This window comes from Pinus tabuliformis, chromosome 2_1 (assembly GCF_031772625.1).
Source record: "Pinus tabuliformis cultivar Carrire ecotype Pingquan chromosome 2_1, CPIR1, whole genome shotgun sequence".
Taxonomy (NCBI): Eukaryota; Viridiplantae; Streptophyta; class Pinopsida; order Pinales; family Pinaceae; genus Pinus; species Pinus tabuliformis.
In genome coordinates, this window is record NC_142299.1 from 892,470,704 (window position 1) to 892,476,352 (window position 5,649).

Genomic DNA, 5,649 nt, shown 5'->3' on the forward strand with positions numbered 1-5,649 from the left:
CTGCCAAACCAACTTTCTAATAAATATTGGAGGTCATATTTATAGTTTACAATGACTCCAACATATGACATGCAGGGATTCAGACTTGATACAATGAATTATCTCTCTATACTTGTGTTGGGATGGAGTTGAGGACTGTATTCCTAACAAAGAGCACTGTAGGCACACTAGATCAAGCGGTTTATTGGACCGTGGACAAGTTATGTTGAGATACTAAGACTCAACTTTGCTTCAAAATAAAGCATGTATAACATGCTTAGATTGCGTGAATGTCCGTCAAGAAGCAAAACTAGTTGTCAAAGACTAAGTAGGATCTACCTTGTGCTTGAAGGCAAGGACAGGTAGATTGGTAAATGGTCCCAGCTTATCTAAAACTTTTTATGTTAGCTAAATTGACATGGTCTGTAGTTTGAGAAAGCTGCTCTCATCGCTGGTTGGGAAAGTTGAGCACTATTTTATTATAGGGAAAGTGGAAGGTTTGCAACTGATTTTTATACTTTTTCCTTCTATTTAACTTGGTATTCAATCATGCTATACTCACTTAAATCTCCAAGAAATTAGGGACAAAGGTGCATACTTTGTCATATCCGATTGCAATGATATGGTTGGAAAATGTTCTTTTAACAAGAGCAGAATAAAGCATTGTCAAATGCGCTCTCAAAAAAAACTATTTTACCATTTTAAATACAGTGCTCTACCAAAAACTATTTTACGCTTAAGGAACTTCAGAGAAAGTTTGGGGTGTTTTATTGTTGACGTGTATGTTGTTATGATGCTTTTCTTGCTCATTTTTGAGCTATTCAACAACATTTTCTCCAATTTAACGTTTTTCATTTTCTATCATTATGCAAATTTATTGCATATAAAACTAATATTCTCACTTTACAAGGGTGTCTCTTCAGTTAAAATGTATCCCCATTTATTAGTATTGTTTTCTAGATTTTGAGTTGGGTAATCTATGGCTAAAATGGACATGCAACATTTATTGGTTGCTGATGTTCTAAAATGTGTTGGCAAGATGGACAGGCCATAGGCCTACGTTTTAGGGATCATTTTCACACAAAACTTAGGATGCACAACTCAGTAATTGTGTATGTGCATGAGACTTATAAAAGATAATAAAATCTCAGGGTGGTATTCTAAAATGGTCATCCAATTACAAATGCAAAGAAACTAAAAGAAAACCTTGACATAACTTTCTTGGCTGTTTATGATATGTTAATAACAGTGAGCAACATACAATACTCACAGAAGAAGCTTCCATGGCAGCCCCAACAATCCCTGGAGGAAGATAGAGTCCAATAAATGGAAACACTAATCCAGTTTCTATGGGGATATCCATTATTACATTATAATACATAGCCTAAGAACGGTTAAGTATGATTTGTGTGAATGTGCTCCTTGAAAGGTCAACGGTAGTAATGACATCTTCCAAACTGCTTTTCATCAGTACTCTTCCAGCAGCTACATGGGTATATTTGTACCAACAAGAATTACAACCACATCAGCAGCCACTAGTGTTGGAGAATCATTGATACCATAGCCCAGCATTGCAACTATCATCCCAAACATATGTAGAACCAAAAGCACAAGGAAACAAGTGCTCTTTGTACAAAGCTGAATACTTTTATACAGTGAAACTTTTAGAGCTCTACAAATGTTTAGAGATCTGTAAACCTTTCTAATATGTTCAACAATCATATTAAAATGCACATGACCAGGATCAAAATATTGGGAGGAATCAATGGTCATATTAAAATGCACATGACCAGGATTAAAATATTGGGAGGAATCAATAGCCATATTAAAATGCACATGACCAAGATCAAAATATTGGGAGGAATCAACAGTCATATTAAAATGCACATGACCAGGATCAAAATATTGGGAGGAACAAACGCTTGAGGCTTAGGGGAAAATGGAAACTGAAATGTAAGTACCTCTTCAAATGCACATGACCATGACAATTCCAACCTGCTTGGCAATGGTGCTTGTAGTATGTCAATTGTCTCTTATGACTGTAATACTTTTAACTCATCGATTTTGAAAATGGACATCACATCTTGTGAGTCTGGCTTAACTGAATTTGACTTTGCAAATATTCCTGCAATCTCTCTGGTGATAGACACCAAAAATCTAGTTTGAGCCATCCCTTTAATCTCCTTCAAAATGTCATAAGCATCTTCAGAAATAGTGATTTCAGAACCTAACATCAGCTTGACATTGCCTATGAGAATATTCAATAGTTCGGGAGCAGCATGTCGATTACAGTGTTTGGAGCATCCTTTTGGGTTCTCCCTTCTACCAAAAGATGGATTGGGTCCAAAGGGCAGATTAACTATCATAGAGGCCACCTTCAGACCAAATATCAACCTTTTACAGATTCTTCAGGGGAATATGCACACTACCAAAGTTCTACTACATATATAGTTGTTACAGCGAAAAAAATAAGAAGCTCTTGTTGTTACATTCAATAGTGATTACGAGGATGATGAGTATGTTCCATTTGCATAAATGAAAATATGGAAGACTAATAAGCCTTCAGGCTTTGGAGATTCCAAAACATATGATACCTCACTTGAGGGTAGACTCCTTGCTGAGGTAGAGCAGAGTAAAAAAAAAAACGGATAGCTAATGTGAATAAAATGAAAAATAGAACAATGAACAATGTGGAAAAGGTTAAACATGAAAGCCTGAAGATACATCAGAAAGAACAAAAACAAAAAAATGAACTAGCACTAACTGCAGTGAATGTTCGTATTGGAAACCTGCCTAAAAAGAAGAATATTGTTAGAGATTTGCAAGCGACATTTAAAGGATGCCCAGGCCTACTTCACATAAACCCTGTCATGTTTGAAAATAAGAAAACAAGGGATCATGTTTGCAAGGGTTTGGCATTTCTTGTTTTTTTTTTGAAAGCGAGGATTCAACAAATAGATTTGTAATGAAATATAATGGACAAAATATCATCTTTGGCAAGATTGAGAGAAATATAACTTGCAGTCTTAGTAGCCCAAGCCCCAGTTCTAATAGGAGGTGCAAAAAAAAATCTTGTCATGATATTGAAATGAAGGAAAGAAAAGTTGCAAAATTGATTACTTCTTCTGCTCGAAAGCATAGAATTGTTCATGTTTCTACCAGCCTTGTTTCTCCCAATCATCAAAATATTGGAGGCAACAATGCCACAACTGTAAATGCCAATACAGAGTTGGGTGATGATGTTTGTCGAGATCTGAGATTAGCATTTTCTACCATTGATGACCCATGCATTGAACGAAAGAAAGCACGTCCATATGACACGGGGATAATATTTTTTCCTGTTTTTCATATTTTAAAGGATGCTAGCAGTGGAACTACAACAACAAACTGATCAAGGTGAACTTATGGTCCATAAAAGTTAGCTGCTAAAGAAAAGAAATGAGAACAGGGCATTCATGTGAAGAACATAAAAGGAGTGTAATAGATACTTCTCCAAATTCAGGTGACATATGAAAAGAAACTTTGACCAGACTTTCTACTGATGTGGTAGAAGCAATGCAAGGGTCTGAGACAAATTCAGGTAATCTTCTTGATGATGATCTTAATGGTTTGAAAACAGCTTTTGATGTGGCTCAAAATGGCATTGAGCAGCCTCTTGATGATCAAAATGCATCAAATGTTCATAGGCATGGTTCAGAATCAGTCTAGGAAGGTTTGTTAAGTTTAGATGGGGCATCCTTGTTTCTAGTAATGCAACAAACTAAATTGTTGAAGTGAAATGATGAGGCCAGCCAAGAATCCAGAGTTGCTGATGAAGATGATGAAATCGATGATTTTGATCTATATTTATTCATAAAGAATTTACCAAACCTCTCTAAAGTGGTTTCATCTTTTCGGCCCATGTTGCTACCGAAATGAACACGGAGATGCCCGCCTATCACACTTGTCTTAGATTTGGATGAGCTTTAAGTGAAGATTGTGAATTTTGGATGATAGAGTCATCTTGTTTTCTTCAATGCATTAGTTCCTCATATCATTTCTTTCCACATATTGAAAACTATTTCAGCAAAGGAAGTTGTTCAGTTGCAAGCAATAGGAAGTACAGAAAACAAGGTGGTTCATGTGCCCAAAGAAGGAAGAATTTCTGGATCTTGTCCCCTATTAGAGTATATATACCATATTTTTGATAAGTTTGCAACCAATCCCGCACTCTTCTTTGAAGATAAGAAAATTGTTTTTATCAAAGCAATATTAAGCACAAAAGGCATTGATACAAAAAGTAATGAGGATGCCTGTAAGAATGCCTTGAGAACTCTTCTTCAAAAATTGGAGAAGGAAAAAGGTAAATATTTCTCAAATACAGAGATTCGAATTGATGTGAAAAGGTTTGAACCATGGATTTCTGGGGATTTAGTTCATCTAACGGCTTGGTAACCAAGGCTACGGGAACAAAGTATGAGAGGGATGAACATTCATTTTGCGTATTGAAGAGGGCGGGGTGTGGACGAATTATTACAAGAATATCTGTACAAAACCTTTCTCTTCTACCTAAAAATTGCAGACTCCATAGTGAACTTTGTTTCTGCCACAACTACCTTCCATTCGTATTGAAGAGCCATCTACTATCATAGAGGCTAAAAAAATGCCTTGTAGAGGTTAATCATTAAGGAGATTTATTACACAAAACCACCGTTACTTGGCTGTCATTCTAGGCTATTTTGAGGTTAAAATTCCAATATTTGTGGTGTAGTTATCAAATAAGAAGAGGGGGCATAGCCAAGTATCAAACATAGCAATTTTTTGATATTTAAGATTGACCCACAACCATCCTGCCTACCATCATCGACGTTGTAAATACTGCTTTTGAAATCCCTCTGAGGAGTAAGATACCTATCCCGATCGTTCACATATAGCTTTCCCCACGACCATACCATCCTGTGGTATTGTAGATGAAATCAGTGGCAAAGTCTAAGTGGTTTAAGGAGACAGACTTGAAGAAGATCTCTGCAAAACAATTTCCTGTAGATGAAATCGGTGGCAGAGTCCGAGTGGTTTAAGGAGACAGACTTGAAATCTGTTGGCAGAGTAGACTAAACAAACATCATAAGGAACCTGATGATCTGGATTGATGTCTCAAGGCCTCTACTATTCAAATGAAATCTCAGGCTCTGGGCAGCTACAAAACTGGTTTCTATTGCTTTTCATGGCAATAAGGAGGGTATCTTTTTTTTTTTTCAATTTAAAAACAATTTGTTATATGAATATATTTTAGGATTATAAGTCCTTATGAGAGTTACAAACTCTTTATAAAAGAATTTGGGGTTTAGTGGGCTTTAGGTCCAGATTTTGAACCAAAGCTCTAATACCACGTGTAAAGCCCCATCCTAGGGTCTTCTAACAAATATATATTCTCTGGGAATTAAATGCAATAAGAGGCAATAATTTACTTTCTTACAAGACATTTAAACAATGATAATTTTCCATTTACATTCTAATATGTACAACTTTAATAGTGAACATTTAATTTCAATAACTTACATGAGTAATCTATGCATAGAGAAATACCTGTACCGATGGCCCGGTGGAGATTCCCTTGAGCTGCTGCTCCTGCTGAAACGCTCCTATTGACTAACCCAATTGGATTTACCTCCCATCCAACTAGGAAATAAT

At 36.1% G+C, this 5,649-nt stretch overlaps 1 pseudogene; it reads left to right on the forward strand.

The window, feature by feature from the left end:
• Positions 1-2,944: 2,944 nt before the first annotated feature.
• LOC149203511 (uncharacterized) lies at positions 2,945-3,948 on the forward strand (annotated as a pseudogene).
• Positions 3,949-5,649: the final 1,701 nt, after the last annotated feature.